Source organism: Acipenser ruthenus, chromosome 6 (genome assembly GCF_902713425.1).
Source record: "Acipenser ruthenus chromosome 6, fAciRut3.2 maternal haplotype, whole genome shotgun sequence".
NCBI lineage: Eukaryota > Metazoa > Chordata > Actinopteri > Acipenseriformes > Acipenseridae > Acipenser > Acipenser ruthenus.
This window is the reverse complement of record NC_081194.1, coordinates 57,431,272-57,456,035: the sequence shown is the minus strand read 5'-3', so window position 1 is coordinate 57,456,035 and position 24,764 is coordinate 57,431,272. Positions and strand designations below refer to the sequence as shown.

Here is a 24,764-nt window from a genome sequence, read left to right as displayed (position 1 = left end):
CTGGTTATGCTGACATAAGGCCTGTTGCACCAAGGTGTTAGGCTGGGATGTGGTAAGACGAGGGATGATCTCCACTTCTCACATAGCACAGCACCATTTGTGTAAATTGATTAATTCAACAGAATAGGATAACGTGGCTTTGTCAGTTGTGGGGGGTGCACATTTCTGGGTGCACATTTCCCCTTAAACCCCAGTTTGGGAACCCCATTGTGTTGGTCACATGATGTGATATGACATGGTCTTGAACACAGGGAGAAATCAGGTACCAGGAAGCAGCAGCAATATATCATATATGGCATTTTATTTTAAATGTCTCCATATCCCAGATTAAAGAATAAAAACAAGCCAAAACATTTTCAACAAAAGAAAGGGTGATGGTGTTGCTAGTGCTGAAAAGGTAAGTATTTGAAATATGTAGCATAGTATAATGAGTCTCCAAAGAGGACTGGACCTTAAGTATTGCTTTTGTGTAACAGGGCATGGAACAGTTTAAGTTTTTCAAGCCTTGGCAACGGCAGTCACAGAATAAGAGTTTCTGAAAAAAAAAGACTTTCTGTAATGTCCACCTTGCTAATTGGTTCAGCTAAGCCACAGATAGCCATGTGCAGCAGCCATCTATGTAGTATCCATATTGTTTTATCTTTGCAAAATCCTGTGTTGAACAAATCAAGGGTGATACATTTATGAAACATAATTATGATTGTTTTCAGATTTCTATTCACACATCCAGGTTCATAAATCAGGTGGAGAATGAAAGTGAACATATTGCAATAATTATATTCAGCAGCATTTGTCAAGAAGAGCAACATTTGCGTTTTCTTCCCTCACTGAATCCTGTGTTTTTATCTAAGTCTAATGTTCTCTCCTGAAACAATGCCAATGATTTGTGCAGAGCAGAGGAGGACAGTGCTGTGGATACAAGTACAGAAATAGGAGTAGCAGGGGTGAGCACGAAGCAGGAACTTAAACCATACCATACTGGTGTTTTTTTTCATGGATTAGGCATGAGGTGAACTTTATGAACTCCTTTTAAGATTTTGAAAACTTCTATCAGATCCCCCTAACTATTCTTTGCTGTAAGCTAAATAAAAAAAATGAAGGCTAAATAAAGTTCCCTCTTAATTTATTTAGCTTTTACATTCCCTCTTCAAAGCTCATTCCTTCAAGCCCTTGGCTAAAGTTGTAATCCCCATTATTTAGATCTTTGTATGAATAAAAAAGATATATGTTTTATACATGGGAATGTAATAATGATTCCATAATATTGTTCAAATTAGGAGGTTAGGAGATTATGAAATATGTTATTTTAGGATACATTGAATATAATTTGAAATCCATCACATTCTCAAGCAAACAGCTATTGAGCCACCAACTCACTCTTACACAGTGAGTTCCCTCCACCTTCTTTCAATAGGAGCATAACCCAGTGCAGCAGACAGCAATTTATTTCATAAATTGGAATTAGAATTGAACCCAATTAAATGGTTTTACTTTGAGAAATTGAGATTAAAATAGCATGAGCATGTGTAAAGCATATTTATAGGACCTCTCCATAGGGAAAGCTAGCTACAGTGAAAAGAACCTGAAAATTACAAGGATTATGTGTCTGTTCTCTAAACCACTTGCTTCCTTTTTAATGTGCTTGTACTTAATAGGGCACGGTGGTACAGTGTTAAAGCTTATCAATAATTACCTTGATGCTATCAGAAATGTCAGAAAATACATTATGTAGGACCAGCGATATCAAGGGCAAGATTTGGTAAGCTTCCGCACTATTGAAAAGCTTGTAGTCCCTTTTTTTTATAAACACAGAAAAAATATTTTAAAACTAGAAATATTTTGTGTGTATCAGTTGATTTGTGCTAACTTTTGTAGCAGCTTTATTGGTAATACAGGTTCTTCCTCTTCAGACCAAGTAACTACTGTGTAATAACATAGAAATTGCCTTGTGACCAATTGCCTCCAAAGAGACCAGACTGCTCAATAACAAGAGCAACTGGAAGAGCAATGCAGAATGAATCAAGCTTTGCTGACTCAAATGACCCAACTGCAAACTGACAGCCAAGCTTAAGCTACTTGACTCACCACAGCTGAGGCACCATGTGTGCTTAATTAGGGCATGAGACCAAGCCATTTACTACAAAAGATGACTACAGCCGACGATGTGGAAGCGTACCAGCTCACGTTCGAGAGTATGGCGCCTCGAGAGTCATGACCATGAGAACAGTGGGCTGGCATCACCGCTCCCTTTCTGGTTGTAGATGCACAAAAAGCATATTACCTGGAGCAGTCAGCTGCAGAAAACTACGACAATCCTGGCAAGAGCAGGCGTGACGTTGCTGGTAAGAGCCCAGCGGTTCAACACATGGAAATACAAAGAAGAACAAGCTTCAAGGTCTCAAATTTCACCTGATTCACCGAGCCAGGCGATGGCTACAACCCAAGGCCAACTCTGCAAGAAGAGTAGTAGAACTACTTGTAATGGACCGGTTCCTACAAGCCATGCCTTCACGGGAATCCGGCTACCCTGGAGGACTTTGTGGCTCTTGTTTAACAGTAACTTGCAGCAGAGGAGCTGTGCAGTCAACCTGTCCTGAAGACCTCAAGGACCCAAAAGATAGGGACTCCCAGAGTACAGTTAAGAAAGAATTTGGTTTTAAAGGGGGCGCTGAAGATGATGGGTATAAACATTATCAGTGTTACAGATTCGATGAGTATATTGCGATACAGTGTCCAAATGAACAGGAGCCCATGCAATGTAATCTCAGGAACAATGATTATTGTGGGGTAGTCAGTGTAGTAAGTGTGGCTATAGGAAACCTCCCATTTATGAGAAAGATAAAAGTAAATGATTCAGGTAGTGAATTCTCCTAATGCTGTGAAACCCAAAGATTTGAAACATGATCTTAAGACTGGTATCACATGCATACATGGCAATGTAACATATTATTCAATGACCAAGGTAATATTTGAGGTACAAGGGGAAATGTGTGTATTAACAGAGGGAGTGGTCACACAAATGCCACATGCTGTGATACTGGGTAAAGAGTTCCCAGTGTTTGATAAACTGGTCCAAATTAACTGAGAATTGGCTAAATCTGAACAGAAGCATCCAAGGAGTGAAGTTGACTCTACAAAGAGTGTGGGACAAGTGTTTCCATTTTCTGACCCTGCTTTGGTGATAACAGAAGTGAAAACAATCTCCAGGTGGTCCTATAGATAATAGGAAAACTTTGGTGGTTGAGAACAGGAAGTGCACAAGTAAAGGGGTAACCAAGCAGTGTGAGGTGCAAGGAATTAGAAATGAAACCAGGAAACAGTTACTGGTTGAAAATTGACGGGGTTGGTTGGGAGTATATTAAGATGTAGATAAGTTTTGTCTATCGTGCCCTGATTGTCAGTTAACCAATACCAGTAATAGATTTAGAGCTACATTAGTGCCCATGCCTATAATAAATGTTCCCTTTGAGCGCATAGCCATGGATCTGGTGGATAGGTTGCCAAAATCTGCCTGGGACTCCCCCACAAGATACCCTTGAAGCCATTCCCCGAAGGAATATGGCATCTAAACATATTGCTAAATAGCTAGTATAGGTACACAGGTTGGATACCTAAAAAGAGATCCTGGCCAATCAAGGGACACCGTTTGTGTCTAAACTTATGAGATATTTGTGTGAGTTACTAAGAATAAAACCCTTAAGAACCTCGGCATACCACCCCCAAATTGATGGGTTGGTTGAGAAATTCAACTGCACCCTGAAACACATGCTGAGAAAGGTTATTGACTGAGATGGAACAAACTGGGACATCCTACTTCCATATTTAATGTTTGTGGTTCAGTAGATGTCCCAATTGTCCACAGGTTTCTCACTGTTCCAGCTTTTTTTATGGTAGGCAGCCCAGAGGTATCCTTGATATTGCTAAGGAGCTATGGGAAAGCCAGGTGAACCCGGACAAAAATATAATTTGCCGGCCGTTTTGCATATGGTGGTAGCGTGAGTGGGAACCCCTAAAGATCCAGAAATAAAATGGAGTTGCAAGAATTGATCGTAAGGATCAATAGAAATATGGCGGAGCAGGAAGCGAGCAACCGCTGACATTAGGAGGAGCTAGAGAGCCTGAGACGGGAGCTGGGGTTGCAGACAACACAAAACTGGGAGGGGTAGCCATCTCCCAATCAGAAACATTAATAATACAAAGAGATTTAGACAAGATTCAAGCTTGGGCTGACACATGGAGGATGAAATTGAATGTGAATAAATGTAAAGTCTTGCACATAGGGTGCAAAAACATTAGAGGCAATATAACATGAATATTAACAAAATAGAGGAAGCTATGTATGAAAAGAACATGGAGGCAGTAGTGGATGAATCTCTTAAGCCAACTAGACAGTGCAGAGAAGCTTTAAAAAAGGCAAATAGAATGTTAAGTTATATAGCCAAGACATGAATTCAAATTTAGTGAAGTTATATTAAAATTATACAATGCACTGGTACGACCACACATAGAATACTGTGTACAGTTCTTGTTCCCATATCTTAAGAAAGACATTTAGGCATTGGAGTACAGAGGAGAGCAACACGATTAATTCCAGGATTGAAGTGTATGTCATATGAAGATAGACTGAAAGAGCTGAATCTGTGTATAGCCTAGAAAGAAGGAGAGCCAGAGGCGACTCAATAGAGGTAGCTCAAATTATCAAGGGGTTTAACAAAGTAACTGCTGAGAATTATTTTTAACAGGTCACAGAGAACAGAACCAGGGGCCATGGGTGGAAGCTGATGAATCGAGGGGAGAAGGAGCTTTTTCACAGAAAGTGTGGTGAACCATTGGAACATGCTGCTTGACAGATTTGTTGAAGCAGAGACTATCAGATCCATAATAAGACCTTTTGTTAGCCGCCTGGAGGAAGGGTGGTCCTTTTAGCCACGGATTCCCAGAGGTTTCATTTCCCCCACTAAACCATGTTAGTTTTTTGGTTTTCCTCTCGCAAATAGGTGGGCCGAATGGCTTTTTCTCATTCTAGAATGTCTTATGTTCTTATGTTTTTAAGACAGAAGGGCGAATCACAAGAATGGATGGTAATGCCATGAATAATAAAAAAAAGCTGAATTACTATGATGATGTAGTGTGGTACAATTTTATAAGGGTCATGGTATAGCAATTACTGACAGTACATCACTGATGTTGTTACTCCATGGTCTCACCATGAAAATTAGTTGAATATGTATGGTCTGGCTGTGGTACACATATCAAGCATTTAAATTACCATGAATAACAAAATGTAGGTTGTTTAAACATTATATAGATACAAGCCATCAATAATGAATATAATTTACATATTTTATTTAATCAAAGAAACTACTAAATAATTTAGCAAAAGTGAAAGCCATAATAGTAGTAAATTATTGTTAGATTTTCGAAATGTCACATTTTTTAATTTGTCAGTTTTTTTGTTAAGTATGTGGGAAACTTTATGAAGCAAAAATTGTTAACTCTATAGGGTGATGCAAAACTTTTGGGCATAGGTGTAGGTTATTCCCCATTATCGGTTTAACTTGTTTCACTTGTTCTGATCAGTTAAACCGATTACCGGGATCATCTGTTTGGTACGCTGCAATCAGGATTAAGTTAGTACAGATTTCAGGATTTTCTAGTCCGTATTTTAGTCCACTTGATGTGACTGAATCATTGGTACGCTGCAGTTGACCCCTAAAGTCTAAACCACATCAACACATAAAATAAGCCACCATATTACAAATGATGTATCCTGAATCCCTAACACCCTTTAAGTTGCTAAGCAAGGTCTGGGTCAAATCCCTTAAACAGATTTCGAGGCAAGCTAAATGAGACAACTCTATGCCCTCGGATAATTTTTAGTGCTGCTAATGCGACCAAGAAGCACCTAAGAATACAGTGTGAAGGTGGCATAAGTGTTAGATTAATTGAGTGTGCCATTCACACAATACAGTGGCTCGTAATATGGATTGGGCCCTTGTTCATAGCAGTGGCACAAAACCAGAAAGCTTTTTAAATTGTGTTCTTTATTTGATATCTCACAAAAATTACCTTCAATTATTCATTTTTTTTGGTGCTTTTCTTAGCTAAACCTGTCACACTTTTTATTAGTCAGTTTTTGTTGTTAAATCTACTAGTCTGCTTCACACATTGTCAATACATGTTGTTCTGAACCTTGCCAACAGAGCATTCTTTGTGCAGGGTCAGTTAGATCGCAGAATGAATACAGAAACTGTTTACTATTAATGCAGTGCTGTCTATTGACTGCTTTTAACATGATATATTGAAACAAATGTTTGTTTTTTTCCCTAAAGAACTGGTCCTACACAACTTCAACATAGCAATATTTGATTGTAGCTACTGGCTGCAACAGGGGCTGTGAGGATGCTGATAAGTTTTTTTCAAAATTGTCATGCTGCTAAGAACAAAATAAATAAATAAAAAAAAAAAACTGGCAAAATTGACAACTTTTAAAAATATGAGCTTGAAAGAGGTAATTGCTGCTGGCATTACAACTGAAACAGAACAAGCAAGACACAACATACTGTGACAGAATAAACAGCAATTCCCCACGGGGTAAGGAAAAGCTCGGTGTTGATGTATTACAGGATACAATCCGGACCCTGTGCCTAAATTTTATTTTGACAGATATCTGATTGGTAAATGTATGAGGTGAAGTAGGGTGTCTAAACAATCTTGTAAAGAACAGTAGTGTGCAAAATTAGGCACCTCATACATTTTTTCATGTCTACCTGGGGACCCTGTCCTCATCCAAAGATTGGTTATCTCCTTGTTTTTAATATTTCCTAGGTGACTCGAAGGGATCCATTGTGAAAGCTATATCAAATTGTCACTGAGTATGAAATCAATACAGCAACATAGCATTATCATCTCCATGCAGAAGTATGCTAGGAGTCAGACAGTCACTTTTCAGGCTTTTAAAGGGCATAAGGACCTTTTTATTTTATTGAGTTACATGTTCCCATGTGTTGCTACAACAGTTTACGTAAGGTGTGTGTATTGTTTTAATTAGTTTTTTCTTTTTACATTTTGACCACTTTTTTAAACTTATAAATTGCATTCCCTGTCTCAAGATGGCTTCACATGTACCCGCATGGACCTCTCAGAACTACATTTCCCATCATGCTCCTGCTCACATATGTTAGTGAGATGGATTTACCAGTGAGCAATTTAAAAGTTTAAAAAAGTTGTCAAAATGTAAAAAAAAAATTAGAACAACACACCTTGCGTAAACAGTTGTAGCAACACATGGGAACATGTAACAGAATAAAATAAAAAGGTCTTTATGTACCATTTAAAGCCTACAGACCCTCATTTATTAATCATGCACTTTATTTGTTGGTACGATTTAAAGGTGAAATCGTTTATGCATTATAATTCAATTCACTAAGCTATTATCACATCAATAAACCTTTGGGCTGAAATGTACGAACGGGTTGCTCTAAATGGCTTGTCCCATTGTATTTTATTGGCAGATAAGCTTCATCCCCAAATTGCATTTGGTTTTTATTCAGGTAGCAGAATGCAATAATCTTTAGGAAAAGATATGAAACTAAACTAGCGCTGACAATAACTGCAGTGCATACAGTTACATTCTGATAAATTAAAGCATTTAAAAATCTACAATTTTCAGATCATAAGACAAATAAAAATAACTCTGATTTTTGCACAGTGATTAAGGCATTCATGTCTGATGTATGTGGTCATTCAGTTTGCGGCCAGCCTTGGCCCTGTTAAAAGGGCATCACATACATAGTGCTTTTTATATTATGATGTCTATTTACTTTGTCAACAATACGGGTTGTTAAGCGTTAACCAATCACCTTTATTTTGATACCATTTCATACCACATGTCCTTGAGTTGCAAAAGAGTTGTGTCTTTCATATATTATATAACTAGAGCCCTGTGTTTTTCGCAAATACGAAATAGCACGAAATAAAACAAAACGCAACATATAAAATGAAATAAGACAACATGCAAATATGAAACAAAAAATAATTATAAAGCAAACATAGAATGACATTTTTAAATGGAGAGGTTTATACATAAAATACTTTAAATAAATACTTGAAATCGTAGTTGTCAAGGCTCAGCCGTTACCATAGACATGGTCTGAAGGGAAACGGAAGCTCTGACTAGCACTTGCGCAGATGTATAATTTGGAGCGAGTCGTTTGGGAATTAAAATTGTGATGGAAGGGAAGAGACATTTGTTTCTAAAATGCCTAAACTGCACATAACAATTAAACAACACTGCAAGTAATTTGAACATGAGGGGATGTATGCAGCTGACGGTGACAAAATAATCATGTGCAGATTTTGCAACTGTTGGCTGGAATGGGAGTCGAAAGATACCGTCGTTAAGCATTAGCTGTTTATTCCTTTTGTGGAAAATATGGCTTGTTTGCTTATATTTTGTATTAGTATGCTAATTCTTTGTTTTATTTCAAGTGGTGCAAACTTTGCACTGGAGCAAACGCTGTTTTAATATTGAATGGATCTGAATGAATGAATCTGCTTTGCTTACTCTTTAAATACTGAGAAACCCCAAGCTTGCTGTATACTGCTTCAGTGCAATGGGATTGAAATACAAATCCTATTGTTTTTTTTTATGGGTAGATTGCTGTATGTGCAATTATTATGACAGCCGCACAATAGTAGGGCACTGTATATTATATATATATATATATATATATATATATATATAATTTGATCTTATTGTATTGTTATAGAGGGCATGGGCTGCATTTACTGTAAATAGACTGTACGTTACCGTTACTGCAGCTAATGAGAAATTATGGTAACTAAATTATTTTTCTGTGCGAGGTCTGTTTATGGCACCATGTTTTAAAAAAAAAAAGTGGATAATGTTTAATAAAAAATATGTATGTAGTTAAAACATGATGTATAATATACTATTATTTATATCTATTTGAGTTGTTTTATTAATGTGTATCTGTGATAAAACGAAATTTGTAAAAAAAAAAAAAAAAATGAAATATTTACTAGCTTTTGTAAACATTAATTTTTCATGTACAATATAATATTATTTTTGTAGTTTATATTTGTGTTCATGACATTTTAAAGGCATTTACTGTTGACAGTAGTTTTATGTTATTTTAAAGAGCTTAGCACCCTCAGCTCTCAATTAAGGTTGTAATATTAAGATCTGTCACTGTAAAAGTAACCTCCGTGACTAACAGACTAAACCAAACTTATCTACATAATAACTTTATTTAGGCAGTCCATATGAGCTTCAAGTGGCTAGTTTACAAAGGTGTCCTAGAAAGTACAGCAACAGGTTACAGGTTTCAAAATAAAAATAATAAAACCACATAATGACAAGACAATACACAAAGTACACATTCAATTTACACAGTACATACACAAGGCCTATTTATGTACTGGAACAACAGTTTTAGTTTTTTTAAATTACAAGAGATGTCAGATCTAAGTCCTGCGGGTAACAGGTTCCAGTCTGTAGCAGCAGAAAAAAGATTTTCTTCCTGCAGCACTTTTTACAGATGGTATATTGAATTATTTTGTGCCACAGACATTACGTAGGCTGTATTTACAGGTAAACTCATGAAACAAGCTGTTTCAATAAACTTATGTAGCCCTTTAAAAGGAATCAAATTCCAGTGAGAATTCCTTCTGTTAGCAGGTGACAGTAAATTTAATCTAGAATAAAAACTGCAGTGATGCTCTAGTGGAGTACACTGGAGTACAAACCTACAAATCCTATTATACATTGTATCGATCTTCTTCATTGATTTCTTACTAGCAGTCCTGTAGATCATTATTGTCTAGAATAGGGAACATAATTTGTTGGGCTAGTTTAAACCTTGCTGTAAAGCTTAAACAGTGGCGCTGACCATACAATACTCCAAGCTTCCTACCAATTTTACTACATGTATCTTTAATGTGTTTTTCAAATTTAAGAGTTTAAGAGTATCTAACACCTGACATTGGTTAACTCTTTAGGATTTTAAAGATTTCAATCAAGTTATTTTTTTTTTCTTTGTTCTAGGGTAAAGTTCAGGATTATTTTCAAAACTCTCCTGCTCACTAACAATGCTCTTCATCAAAACTCTCCTGCTCACCTACAACGCCCTTCATCACACAGGTCCCGAGTACCTCCTTAACCTGTTGACCCGCTATGGCCCTGCCCACAAGCTGAGGTCCTCTGACTCTGGCCTGCTTGTTATCTCCAAGCAAAAGTGCACCACACTTGGAGAACGCTCGTTTAGCTTCATGGCTCCGACTCATTGGAACTCTCTCCCAGCTTTGGTGCATGATGCTCCTACCATCGCTCGCTTTAAATCAACCCTCAAGACCCACCTATTCTCTCTTGCTTTCCATGATCTTTAAGCCTGATATCTGCTATTAACTGCTGTGTTGCTGCTACTATTTCATGTATTATGCACTTTCCACTGTATTTAATGTACTATTTCATGTATTTTGCTACTACCATGTATAATGTATTATGCACTTTCCACTGTATTTTATGCATTATGCATTTTCTTTTGACTGTATAGCATGTATTATGCATTTCTCTGTATTTAAAGTATTATGGATTTTCTTGTTGTTACTGCATCTTGTAAATTGCTTTGTGATGGTGGTCCACTAAGAAAGGCACTATATAAAATAAAGATTAATTGATTGATTGATAAATAAATTCATTTCCCTCAACCTTCATAGCACATTCCTTTAAACCCTGGGATTTGTCTGGGACTATCTCCAAGGCCACAATGTCCTTCTGGTTATGTGGTGACCAGTGCCTTCACAATCCATGCTGATACTGTACCATTGTTTTTATAGCTTGGGCATGAGGTAAAGACTGCACCCCAAGGATGAATACAGAACAGTTTTATTACTGAATACAAATGAAAATACATCAACATTTCTGTGTTTATTCTTTCTCTCTCTCTCTCTCTCTCTCTCTCTCTCTCTCTCTCTCTCTCTCTCTCTCTCTCTCTCTCTCATTTTCTAATATGCTGTCTTGTTACCTGCTGTTGCTGCTCACCAATGTTGCTCACCAACTCAACCTCCTTTTTCAGCACCTGGTACCAGAGCACTGTAAATAACTTCCAGATCATATGATAATGGCCACTTACAATTTTTTTTTTTTTTCTCTCCAAAATATGCCCTTCAGTTGAGAGAGGAGCTTTTTTCAGATTATTTTCATTCTTCCTTGCATATATCTATTTCAAACATGCTGTTTAAGAGGTGCTAACACGCAACCACAGGGATAAAATAAATGTTAAATAAGAATTTGCAGAAAGAAATAAGAATCTGCAGAAAGAAAAGATTGAACTTATTTCAACTAACCACAAAACAATTGGTGAATGGCCACAGTACTGTTATTACATGCCTCCTGTGCAAGAAACGCCAGTAAGGTAGAGCTAATACTGTTGATAACCCCAGAGGAGTCAGTGGGATACAATAAGAAATGTGTTTCTCTACTGGCCTTGGGTTTAGTAAAATCTGCTCTGATACTGTACTTGATCCTCAGACCTGAATATTACCAGATGATTTATGGGAAGACCGGTTGGTTGGGAAGACCGACGGGCGTGACCTCACCAAGATGGCATACAATAGGTATAGAGCCCTGTTGCGGCGGTCAACTTGGTGAAGTCGGGTATACATGTGTACTGAGTTGCGTGCTAGCAAAGATCTTCTATATAGACAAGATGATCAACTCAGCTGATTTAACATTGGAACTTCCGTCTGATCCTAAGCAGTGCATCATGGGAATCCAAAGAGTTCTGGTAGTGACTTTTCCCCTATCTCTATAACGTAAAATCTGCCTCATTTCCTATTCTAAGCCTTCTCTTTTTAAAACGATTGCATTTGTAAACACGATTGACCTAGATTTATTTAGACACCCCTCCTTAACACATATGTGTTATTACTCTTTATCGCCACAGTGCAGACAGAAATTACCAGTCATGCATATTCATGAGCAGTCAAGACTGGGGCATGGTTTGGTAATGGGTAGATTAGGCCTATTATTATTATTATTATTATTATTGTTATTATTATTATTATTATTAATATTATTATTATTATTATTGCAATCACTACTACAAATAGTACCAATGCCTTTTAATTTAATTGTGGCAACACAGTAACAAAAATAGTAATATCTCTCTTTTCAATTTTCCGCGGGATGATCTTTTGTAAGTGTTACAACTCCTGATTCAGCTTTTTTTACTTTCATTATATGTTACTCATTCATTATATCAGGGAAGATATATAGTTCCTTCATCTGCATGATTGATACATAAAGCCCAAAAGAAGTGAAAAACAAAATAGAGCAATACATAAAATGAAAATGAACATGGATACTAAAGTTGCAAGTAAGCCTTATTATTAAATACAGTGTCCATTATTAAAAATGCATTTATTGTCTATTTATTGTCTGTAGCTATTAATTAATAGCAACTGCTTCACAGTAAATACAATGATCAGCATGTATTTATTCTTAGCTCAGTTCTCAGTTACGGTTGAAATTCATGACTGAACAGTTTTGAATACTCTAACAATAGTAGTTCTTAATGTATTTTATGTATGTTTTACTGATATTCGCTTAAACTTTAAATTTGATTTATGGATGTCTAAAGATCATCCTGCGGAATTAAATGTGGAACACCTCTGAGGCATTAGTACTATTTGTAGTAGTGATTGCAATAATAATAATAATAATAATAATAATAATAATAATAATAATAATCATCTACCCGCTACCAAACCAAACCAAACCAAACCAAACCAAACCACGCCCCAGTCTTGACTGCTCATAAATATGCATGACAGTGGTAATTTCTGACAGCACCAATCCAGTCCATGTTTTTACTCTAAGCAGGTTCTAATGTAGTTAAGTGAAGCTGTTAAGAGGCAATTAACTAATTTAGGCTCTGGTTGGAATAAAGACCATGACTGGAGTGGGCCAGAGCTGAGTACCACACAGAAAAAGTCTCAATTTGTAGAGAGCATCATGAGAATGATCCCCCAGTCGTTCAGTGAGAATTTGAAATAAATTCAGCTGTATAAGAAAACATGTTAGTAAGGTTCTGTGACAGAGACAGAATAATTCTTGGTGATAATGATTCTTGGTGATGTAAAGGGAACAGTGCCCTGGACTGGATGGCCTGACCATTCATTCCCAGGGTTAGGCGGAAGTCGGCCAAGGGGGCTCAGCTGCGGTACATTAAGTCATCGCTCCAGAGGGAAAGCGATGTGGCAACCACGGATTGGAGGAGAAACGGCTGCACTCACTCTGGACTTCTGACTGTGTTTGTGTTCTGTGTGTGTTGAAATACTGTGTTTATTATTTCGGGACTGAACCCCATGTTATTTAACTGTGCATTACACATCGTTGTGTATTGCCAGTACTCCATTATTATTTACTGTTGTCATCAGACTTTGGGTTACAATTAAACCAAAATATAGGGCAGCAGTGTGGAGTAGTGGTTAGGGCTCTGGACTCTTGACCGGAGGGTCGTGGTTTCAATCCCAGGTGGGGGACACTGCTGCTGTACCCTTGAGCAAGGTACTTTACCTAGATTGCTCCAATAAAAACCCAACTGTATAAATGGGTAACTGTATGTAAAAATAATGTGATATCTTATAACAATTGTAAGTTGCCCTGGATAAGGGCGTCTGCTAAGAAATAAATAATAATAAAAATAATAAATAATAATAATAATAAACCACCATTTCACCAGTACTTTGCTGTTTGTCATTGTCTTGAGCACTGCATCACCTCTACACCTGCGCACCCCAACCAACTTTGCCACAGGTTCCTTTCAAACACCATTCAGAATATGAAGCCCTGCATGGAACAATGAAGCACATGTTCTTTGTAGGCAAGGATAAATTATATTTTAGAAATGGGTTTCATTTGCAAACACACAGGGATTAATTAACAGTGGGTTATGAATATGAAGAATCATTAACTTGTATATTAACAATAGAGTAGTACATAATAGTGTTATAGGACCACGAGTGCCTGTGTATGGTTTATATCAACACTCTTAGCGCACAATCAGGCTTTAGCTTTCAGCCTGGGTCCGTTCACATCTACTCATGCTGGACAGAGCATTTGATTGATATGGAGAAATGTCCCCTGGGATAGTAAGAAAAAAAAATACCCAATGACTACCAGCAGGTACTGCAAATTAAACGGTATGGATTATGTTTAATTGCTTGGTTACAGCTAGATGGGCAACACAGTTAATGATTATAGTATGCACAGGATAATCCCTCTATTAAGACCTGTAAAAAAGACAGAGCAAAATCGCCTTACTAGACACCTAGTCCTGATACAGAAAGATCCAGGATACTGTTGAGCTTCAATATACCGGGTATGACTAATACCCGACCCGACCCACACTATCTAAATAATGTACAATGAACACACATTGAAACCATGTGATTGCCATTCACTTCCTACGCAATTACATTTTTAAAACGTGGTGATGGTTTATTATTAGTAAAGCCTCAAACTGTCTGTTATCTGTTACTGTATACTGGTACTGTGTATAATGAAACCTTAATGAATGTAATGTTTAAAAAGGGAAAAATGCTAAATTTGACAACCTTTACAGAACCCCATGAACAACAAAAGAAATGACAAAAACAATTGTTCCTGCTATACTGTAGCCAGTACATGGTAATTGTACTGTGGCTTTTCATTAACATCCCTAGTGGAAATTCCAGCAATGACACTCACAGCTGGTAATTTGCTGGTTTTCGAACGAGTGGAGGTCATTCGGAGCATCTTGTTCCTAGTAGCTGATTGATGTCAAAACTTGGTCAAGTTTGATCCCAGTGATTCAATTTAAGATTGCTTTACTGTACAGTCAGATGTTTGTTGTCTACTCACCATAATTAATCTATTTACTGTGACTCTTGTGTGGGATTGTATATACCCGCAGGGTGCCCAGTAAGAGGCTCAATTCCAATTCCCAAATTTGAGTTTGTTAGCAGCTCACCAGCAGTTTGCTGATTTTTCTACATATTTTGCCATTTATTCTTGTCTGAAAACACTTTTTCAAGAAGCTGATGACAATCTGAGATGGCAAGAGCTTCAATTAAAACAAATGAGTAGGAAAGATAAGGTCCTAGAGGCATTTAATGGCATTTAATATGAGAGGAGAATTAAAGGGTACATAAGGACCTTTTTATTTTATTGTGTTACATGTTCCCATGTGTTGCTACAACTGTTTACGTAAGGTGTGTGTATTGTTTTAATTTTTTGGCTTCCGCATGGACCTCTCAGAACTACATTTCCCATCATCCTCCTGCCCACATATGTAACTGAGATGAATTTACCACTGAGCAGGATGATGGGAAATGTAGTTCTGAAAGGTCCATGCTGGTACATGGGAAGCCATCTTGAGGCAGGGAATGCAATTTAAAAGTTAAAAAAGTGGTCAAAATGTAAAAAAAAATGAAAACAATAAAACAATACACACACCTTCCGTAAACAGTTGTAGCAACACATGGGAACATGTAACACAACAAAATAAAAAGGTCTTACGTACCCTTTAAGCTCTTCATCTCACAACCATTTGTAATTATTTCAATCAGGATCAAGATATTAATACAAGGCAGTCATTTATAGTAGTCGAGGGTACTCTCATTTAGCGAATGAGAAAATGCGGGGATTAGGGAGATGATAAATAGACCAGTCTGATGATAAAGCTGTAAGTTCAATGTACACTGCAGAAACATAATGCCACATGGGTACAGGTGCACCGCTATGCAATACCTGCTCCAAATCAATTGTGATGTTAGAGCTGGTAATGATATGGTTTGCTAATGGTTCTGCAACCATATTCAATCTCTGCTCGGTTTAGGCTTTTTGGAGACTGATGTCTGACCTCATCTACCAAAGGAGTACATGCATTGTGGGGGCGTGTTTACAGTGAGTTTTTACATGCAGTTTAATTGTTAATGCAGTATTTTCATAGCCATATATGTAAATATACAATCAAAATGTATATTAGAGCTGGTCATAAATACCAGGTAGTAAATATACTGTACTACAAAACGGGTTGCTCTGTCTGACTACTGTATCTCTGGCTTGCGCAGCCTCTCTGGAATAAAACACATCTGGACTTCTTATTCAGGAGAATATTATTCTACTCTAGCAAGGGACCTGACCATTTCGTCAGGGTAAAACACTGGCACTACTATGGAATGGTATCCCTATGAGAACTTTTCTGTCAGGGATAAATACAGTTTACTGGGTACATTGTTGCTGAAGCTGGTCGGTCTGCTATGTATAGTATATATCAAGTATTAATAAATAATCTGGTGCATTGCTGTGAACTTTGTACAATAAGTCATGACGATTTTTGCTATTGTTCTCCTATTATTTTTTGTGTATATTTCTCCAAATGGTTTTCATTAAGGAAAGTGGTTAAGCTACCATGTTACATGCAACATCAGCTTAGGCCTCTGAAGTCCCTCAATCTGTATCTGATGCTCTGCTGACTTGGACTATAATGTGGATGTAGTGCTTGGGGGGACAGGGAGAAGTATTTAACCTTGGAGAAATCTATGCAATGCTTCATACAATACCTTGACCTGTCACAACAATCCATTACAATTGATTCACCTATTCTGTGTCACACTCAAACTATTCATTCATGTCAGGAACACTTAATTACTACTCACAGCATACTGACAAATTACTTGATTCTGAATAAAACATCTCAATCAAGCTAAATCAGCAAAACCACTGAGTGACACGATGCCTTCTTTCATACAGGTCACTGTGAAGATTATTGATCTTGCAGTTTTTAAAAGCAGTGATTTGCCACTATCAGTCATTTTGTGCTGCATGTTTTTCTATTTTTACTTTCACATTGTTTTATTGCACATAAAAAAAAAGTCTGCATTTTTTGTTGTTTTCTGGCTCATTTTAGGAGTTTTAATAATTGGTACTCTCCTTTTCTGTGTAATGTGTTTCTCTAATGGCAAAAATAGACACTAGTTTGCTATACTTTCTGTACAATTAATTTGAGTAAATGGTTGGGAGAGCCTGGTATTATTCCAGTCCTGTATTATTATTAGTAGTAGTCGAATTAGTATTTGTAGTCGTAGTAGGTTTTTTTTCCATCAGACTCATTTATTGTCAATTGCCAAAGATATTGTACAGTAGAGCGATAAAAGGTCGACCAGGCACATCAGTCTGGGTTGCGTCTCATCTTTATAAAGAACTCCTATCGCAGCCTCCTGGCTTTCCTTTCAGACTCCAGCAGGGTGAGAACATCCCTGTGTGTGTGTGTGTGTGTGTTTGTGGAACATCTAAAAGTTACATTTCATTAACACTAGAACCACCTTTTACAATACATGTTTTTATTTTGAATATAACCTACACTATTCAATTTTTTATATAGCAACACACCTGTTGTTATCTCTACTGGACATGACAGCCATCAATTCCTTCATTTTGTACTAGGTAGGAGAGATTATCATCTTGAAGCAGCCACAGCGCTTCAGCAGAAACATTTCGATCACAAAACTGCAAAGCTGCAGGCTGCAGCAGCTCAACCTGGATTCTGTGCTGCAAGTGACACACATGCAAGATAAATCATATGCTACTTTCGTTTTAGATTAAAAACTACTTTTGTTTTTACAGTTTTGTATGTAAATATACCTGCTTACACACTAGTTTCCTTTGAAATGTTTATTTTATTATAGTTTTTCATTTTTTAAGTAGTGCTTTATGTGGTGCTTTAGAAAATAAACCCCTTTATGTTTAATTGTTCATTTCAATATGGCGTTTCAGCTGTGCAGATGTTTGATATGACGTGCTTGAATAAAACTATCCGATAGTTTGTCTTTCATTTTAATGTTGTTGGTGTTTAAAATGTATCAGCGGTTGTAGGTATCAGTATAACCACGGCGGTTCTAGTGTTGAAGTAGTCCATAATGTAGTGTGCTTGTGAGTGTGTGTGTGTGTTGGGGTGTGTTTTGTACGGCCTTTCTACTGGAGATTACGTGCTATTAAGTCAGAAGAACGGGGTCTTGACTGCTGAAACCTCGTCAGCCACAAGCATAACTCCTGCTCCGGTTTACATGGGTTTTTACAGCTATTTTTATCGCGAGAAAGCGATTTACCCTGCCCTTAAAGTCGCGCTGACCAAAGGATGTTCTTTTGCTGTTTTGCGTGACAACGTCACAGAGTCAAGAGTGTAGAGTCGATTTTCATGTGCATGTAAACCTAGCCATAGTTAGACTGGTTAACCTCTCTTGATCCACAATCTAAAAGCATATTTTTACAACTTAGCCTCATATTTATTTTCTATTATGTTAATAGTTGTTTTGATATATTTGATAAATAGAATGGTGAATATAATTTTATAATGAATAAAGTCTGAGGATAAAGTTTGAGGACTAAAACCCTATATTTATATTTAAATATTAATCACATAATGGAGGCATCATCCTTTATATTGAGAAATTAATATTAACTAATGTTTGTATTTTATCAACAGTGTATTCATGTTAAATGTTATATCTTCATAAATATGCATGACAAGGGGACTTGGTGGTTTAAACCACAGGATCAGCTGAACCCTTCATTTAGCTTCTACCACCTCACTACGGTTCCAGCTGTCAGTAAGAATCTTAATTCTTAATTGTAAGTTATAAATCTATTTTCACAGACCCTGATTAGTATTGGACTATCTTACCTTAGGTTAAGCAGTCCAACGTTAGGTAGTATACTAATATTAGTGACATGAAGCTTTTGTTAGGAGCTACAGTATGTGTACATTAAGCCAGCGGTTCTCAACCTTTTTTCTTTGCAGACCCACTTTTTATTTTTCTACTGAAACTGTGACCCACCCAGTAAAAACAAAGCCATAAAGAAATTATAAAAGTAAAATACTTAATTTTATGTAGATACTATAAATAAATAAATAAATAAACTTAACAGTACATTTTACAAATACTATAAAGTGTGATCTGTGCTGCTTGCCCTCTGTAAGGTTTCTCCAGCGAGGTGTTATGGGTGAGATGCTAACTCTGAGGTCATCCCCCATATGAAGCTTGTTCCTGTATTTAGTTTTGATTGCTGCCATGACGGAAAATCCCCTTTCAGCTAAATACTTTGTTGTAAACGGCAGCAAATGCTTGACAGCTTTCAGGGCAATACTGGGATATTCACATTTAACCAGGATCCAAAATTGCGACAGAGAAACCTCCACAAATTTTCTTTTCAAGGATCCATCACAAGAAAGTTCTATGAGCTTGTCTTCACAGTCACTAAGCAGGTCAAGACTCGATCTTTGAAGTAAAAGGGTTTCGAATCCACTCAATGTTTGATGTAGGATCGCCAAGGAAATACTCATCAAATTGAACTGCGAGAGCAGAGAGGTGGTTTACACAGTTTGATCTTACCTGACTGAAATCTTGGGCTTCATGATCCTCAAAAGTTTCAGTCATGAGAGGAAACATATCAGGACACCCATTAGCAATTTGCTTTCCCCATAGTTTCAGCTTTTTTTTTAAAGCTGTGATTTTGTCTTTGTACTAAAAAATGTTACCTTTATGGCCTTGCAGTGATACATTTTGTTGGTTGAGGTGACTGAAGATATCTGCCAGGTAAGCAAGTTTGGCAAGCCACCCTGTGTCAACAAAATACTCTGCTAAATCAGACTTTTTATCCATTAAAAATGAATGCAGCTCTAAACTGAGCTCATAAAGACGATGCAGCACTTTGCCCCTTGACAGCCAACGGACTTCGGTGTGCCATAAAAGGTGGACGTGTACACTTCCCATCTCCCTGCACAGCACTTCAAAACAGCGAGCATTGAGGGGGGGTGCTTTTATAAAGTTAACACATTTTGTAGCCATCTGTAATACAGCGTCCAGTTCAGGGCTTAGTTTTTTTTGATGGTACGGCCTGTTTGTGGAGAAAATAATGGTGCCAAGTAGAATATTTTGCTAGTTGCTGAACAACCCCCGACTTTCTGCCCATCATAGTGGCAGCACCATTGTTAGCATTTCCCACATAGTTCTTTCAATGCGTTTTCTACCAAAGTGTTCAAAACCTTGAAAATCATCTCAGCTGTTGTTTTTGTGGGGAGTGCTGCACTAAACAGCAAATCCTCCTGTAAGTCACCATACACACGCAAAACTGCACAGTCAGCTACATCTGTCGACTCGTCTATTTGAACGGCAAACAACTTGCATGCTTTCACAAAATCCACAAGTTGCTCTTTAATGTCTCTTGAAATTTCTGTTACTCTCCGGTGTACAGTATCATTCGATAGCGGGATACACTTAAGTTTCCTGGCAGCAGATTCTCCAAACATTTCGGTACACATAATCAAAGCAGCTGGTAATATCAACTCTTCGGCTATCTTACATTTAGCTATATGCTGCGAAACTAGAAAGGAAGCTTTCAAATACAGTAGAAGTGCAGCTGACCATATTATATTGTGTTTGTATCTGCTTCAATTTCCTTTCAAAGTAAGCCAAAGGTTTACCTCCATCACCCAGATGTAGCGTTTGTTGATGGCTCTTGAGTTTTGACAGTTTCATGCTTTCATTGGCAAGCACTTAACAGCAAATGACACACTGCGATTTGGGTTCAGTTTCGGAACCGGCATTTACATTTTGGCCCATCGCTTTTTATTTTCTTTTTCGCTATGCCGTTGTTTTCTGCGGGCCCTATCACTGAATTTGATGGTGATACAGTTCCTTGGTGAGGCCCAACGCATCATTTATTTATTTTTTAAATTCACTAATCTAATTAATTGTAAATATTTTTTTTATTTTATTTTGTTTTAGATAAACTTAATTTATTTCTTAACTATTCCTTACACCTTTTGCTTTTTACCACTTTTAGCTTTCCAGATCCTAGCGCTCCTCAAGTCTTAACAGTTGCAGAAACACTCACTGTCTTTCACTAAACATAATTTCCGGCTGCCTCGTTCTCAGTATAAATTCAAATTATATTTGATTGCCGGTACTCAGTATTTTGCAAGCACACTATTTTGGTTTACCGAAGTCAAATTACATATGGTTAAAAAAGAAAAAAAAAATGCTAATGTAGATGTTGAGACAGGGGAAATGCTTGAACAGTGATATTCATCATTTTGGGAAATTGGGCTTTGCGACTGACTTAGAAGCAGTTGAGAAACGATGCATTAAGAGCCTTTAAGCATTCTTCATTTTAAGAATGATTATCATTTTTATTTTATATTACTCCCATAATGCAGTGGGTAAGCATAATTCTAACTTTGGTCTGTTACCTTACCAGAAGGGACATGAGAAGATTATTATATGATACTGGTATATTATATTTAGGGCTTCTGATTTCATTTTTAACCGATAAAACACCCCGATACAAAAAAAAAAAAAAAGAAATCGGTGTCTATCCAATAACACCGGAAATACACTGGAAATGGTTACTGAATTCACATTGACCTGACCCAGTGAAAATAAATAAATAAAATAACCGACAAAAAAATGGCCCTCCTTCCTGACCTGTATCTGACATTGATTCATTCTAAATACTTTAAACACATCCCAACTACTGAGTGACAGCACATTCCTACTATTGGAGGATTCTACCACGCATGCAAGATTTAAAACAAGATTACAATTAGAAACAAAGGATTGTTCTTGCTTGTGAGATTTAAAGCTATCCGTTTGTAGGGAATACTTACACGTTCGTGGAATTTAAAACAGAACTTCAAATTGTGGCGAAATGTAAAAAAATACCTAAACATACAAAAACCCCAGAAGAATATGCCTGTGATCAAAAGGGGTTTTATTGTGGAAGACAGCAAAGGAAAGAAGGTATTACTGAAGTGTGCAAGTACTGTCGAGTTGTTATACATACACTATACATACACTCTACCTATTGTGACAGAAAAAATAGCCAACAATTTTGGAAAGTAACCGAAAACAATAATTTCATACAGTACGTAAAAAGCAAAAGCCACCCAAAAAAGATTACATAAAACTCAAAAATAGCTCAAAATAAGCACCGAAAAATACAATTACTAAAAACTGAAAAACAGAAGCCAATATTATATATGCCTCATGTGTTGATGTGTTCTTGCAGCTTACTTGACCTGCCTAATTTCCACATGTGAGATATATGTAATTATAATAAAAGATGTACAGTAACCCTATAAAGTAAGAACATTTAGACGGTCAAAGCCCATTTTAAGAGTCTCATATCTTTTTTGGAAAAAAAGTTATTGTACACAGTGGCCGCAATTTACAGTATGGGCATGTGGCAGGGTACCCCTGCCCCGTGTGTATTTTGTGTTTTATGTGATGTATTATTGTGTGTATATATATATATATATATATATATATATATATATATATATATATATATATATATATATGTATGTATGTTTATATATATATATATATATATATATATATATATATGTATTGGTGCATGGGGTGTGGGTTTATTAGTATTTAAAATGTATTTGGACACAGTGGTGTAAAGTAGTTAATGTGAAGACTGTGCCCCGACAAGCAATCGAGTTCCGTGGGGAATGGGAGAGAGAGAAGACAGAAAGAAAGAAAGAAAGAAAGAAAGAAAGAAAGAAAGAATAAATATAAAAATTACAATTGCTACTCGTGCAGGAGGGCCTGCACGATACTTGTTTAGGGTTTGTCTACTGTGTTGTTTGTCTGTCTATTTTTGGCCATCGTGCTGTTTATTTTGGAAAGTGTTTTGTCTGTTTAAATATTTGTTTTGAAATATATCTGCTTTCCATACCCCAGTACTGTCTGTCTAGTTTGTGGTTTGACGTCACCTGCAAGGCATCCTGTTCACAGGGCTGAATATGTGCGCAGCCACTTCCGCTCGGGAAAATCCGCTGCGACAGCGCATGAAAACTTGACTTAGAAGTTGGGTCTCATGCGTGGGTTACCTTACATCAAATAGCGAATCATGCACCCATCCAATCAGAGCACAGTGGGGAGGAGTAAGGTTACAACCAATAAGGATTCAACATTCCCTTTAAGAGCACCTGTGCGTCTGCGATAGCGAACATAGGGCATTTTGAAAATAAAAAATGTCCAGCAGCCCAAGTAAGGAGGATGACCAAGTCCCTCAAGCAAAGCTACGAAATAAAAAAAAGTCATCTATAAGGCTTTGTCTGACCTGACTGGCACTTGCAGCATCTGCAACCTCCACCACTGGGGCTTCAAGTTCAGCATCTGCTTCCCTCAAACACTGTAATTTTTCCTCTGTAAGTTCAACATCACATCCATTATGGATAGCTATGTTATGTAAAACACAAGAAGCCAGGATGATATTGCTAACCTTCTGAGGAGTGTACTGTAATGTTTCCTCAGAGACATCCAAACATTAGAATCGCATTTTGAGGATTCTAAATGTTCGCTCAATTACAGTATAAGCACATTCAAAGGTACAGTTATACCTCTGTTCACCAGGAGTCATGGGGTTGAACAGCAGTTTCAGTAGCCAGTGCATCAGTGGATACCCGTTGTCCCCTATCAACCAGCCTCTCAGACTGTCATCCCGCTGAAACGCAGCTGCCACCTGCGAATTAGCGAGGATAAACAAGTCATGAGCGGATCAACGAAAGTTTGCATACACATTTGTGATGTTGTTGTTGGCATCACACACTACTTGCATGTTGACAGAATAGGTCCCCTTACAATTTATGTAGAGGTGCCTATTCTGTGTTGGTGCTCGTAGATGTCCTCCCAGGACATCAAGAAACCCATAGCTCCCAAGAAAACCCTGCTTTGTATTTTGTTGCAGCTCGTGAGAGACAGGGAAATGGATGAATTCTCTTGACCGCTTTACTAAAGCTGCTGTTACATCTTACACTGCACACGACTGGCTCATGTCTGCAGTATAACCCACAGTACGTTGGAACGAGCCAGTGGCATAAAATGTTAGTGTAGCAGGTACACTTAGTGCTACAGGCAAACAGTGTGCTCTCTGCATGTCTCCTTCCAGGTCAGCCTGAAGCAGCTGTCAGATGTCAGTGATTGTTTGTCTGTTGAGGCGAAATTGCTGCATACATTGTATGTCAGAAAAGACAGAGGACTTCTAAATATTTGGGAACTGCTCCTCCTCCTCCTCTTCTCTCTTTGTCTGGCCATGTAGAAATCCAGTGTATATTCCATATTTCTTTTATTTCATTCATTTTTTACTCTCTCTCTCTTTTCTTTACCTGTTTCCCTGCTAGTTTCAGCGGTATTTATAGTCAACCATGTAATTTGCGCACAGTTTAGACCTGGTTTTCACATGTCAATTGAAACGCAAATGCTAGAACCTGTTGATGGTTTGCTAAATCACTACAGTGTATAAAAGCACACTCCCCTAAAGTTCAGCCCATGTCAGCACAAACGTTGACTTGCCGGGTGGGCACTAAAACACGGTTGCTTAATACCATAGGTGGGCAAAGTCTGTTTGCCCACACATGCACCTGATTTTGGCGGGCTAACTGTACCAACAGTGTTTTGCGATTGCCTTAGGGGTTTGCAGACGTTGCTAAATAGGGCTCTATGGGCCTCATTTATGAAAGGTCGCTAAACTTTATGGTGTGCGATAATTGCAATTGCTGTCCACGTTAATGATTTCCGTATTTACTATTGCAATTTTGGGCATGTTATGGTGCACGCTAATTTTATTGTGCCATACTATGGTAACAAGAATGAATATGTGTGTGATGATTCACGTCCCATCC

General features: G+C 37.4%; 1 protein-coding gene across 3 annotated transcripts in view; it reads right to left on the bottom strand.

The window, feature by feature from the left end:
- LOC117410795 (leucine-rich repeat and fibronectin type-III domain-containing protein 2-like) overlaps positions 1-24,764 on the bottom strand; it is a 170,283-nt gene that overhangs the window by 112,430 nt on the left and 33,089 nt on the right. The window lies entirely within an intron of this gene.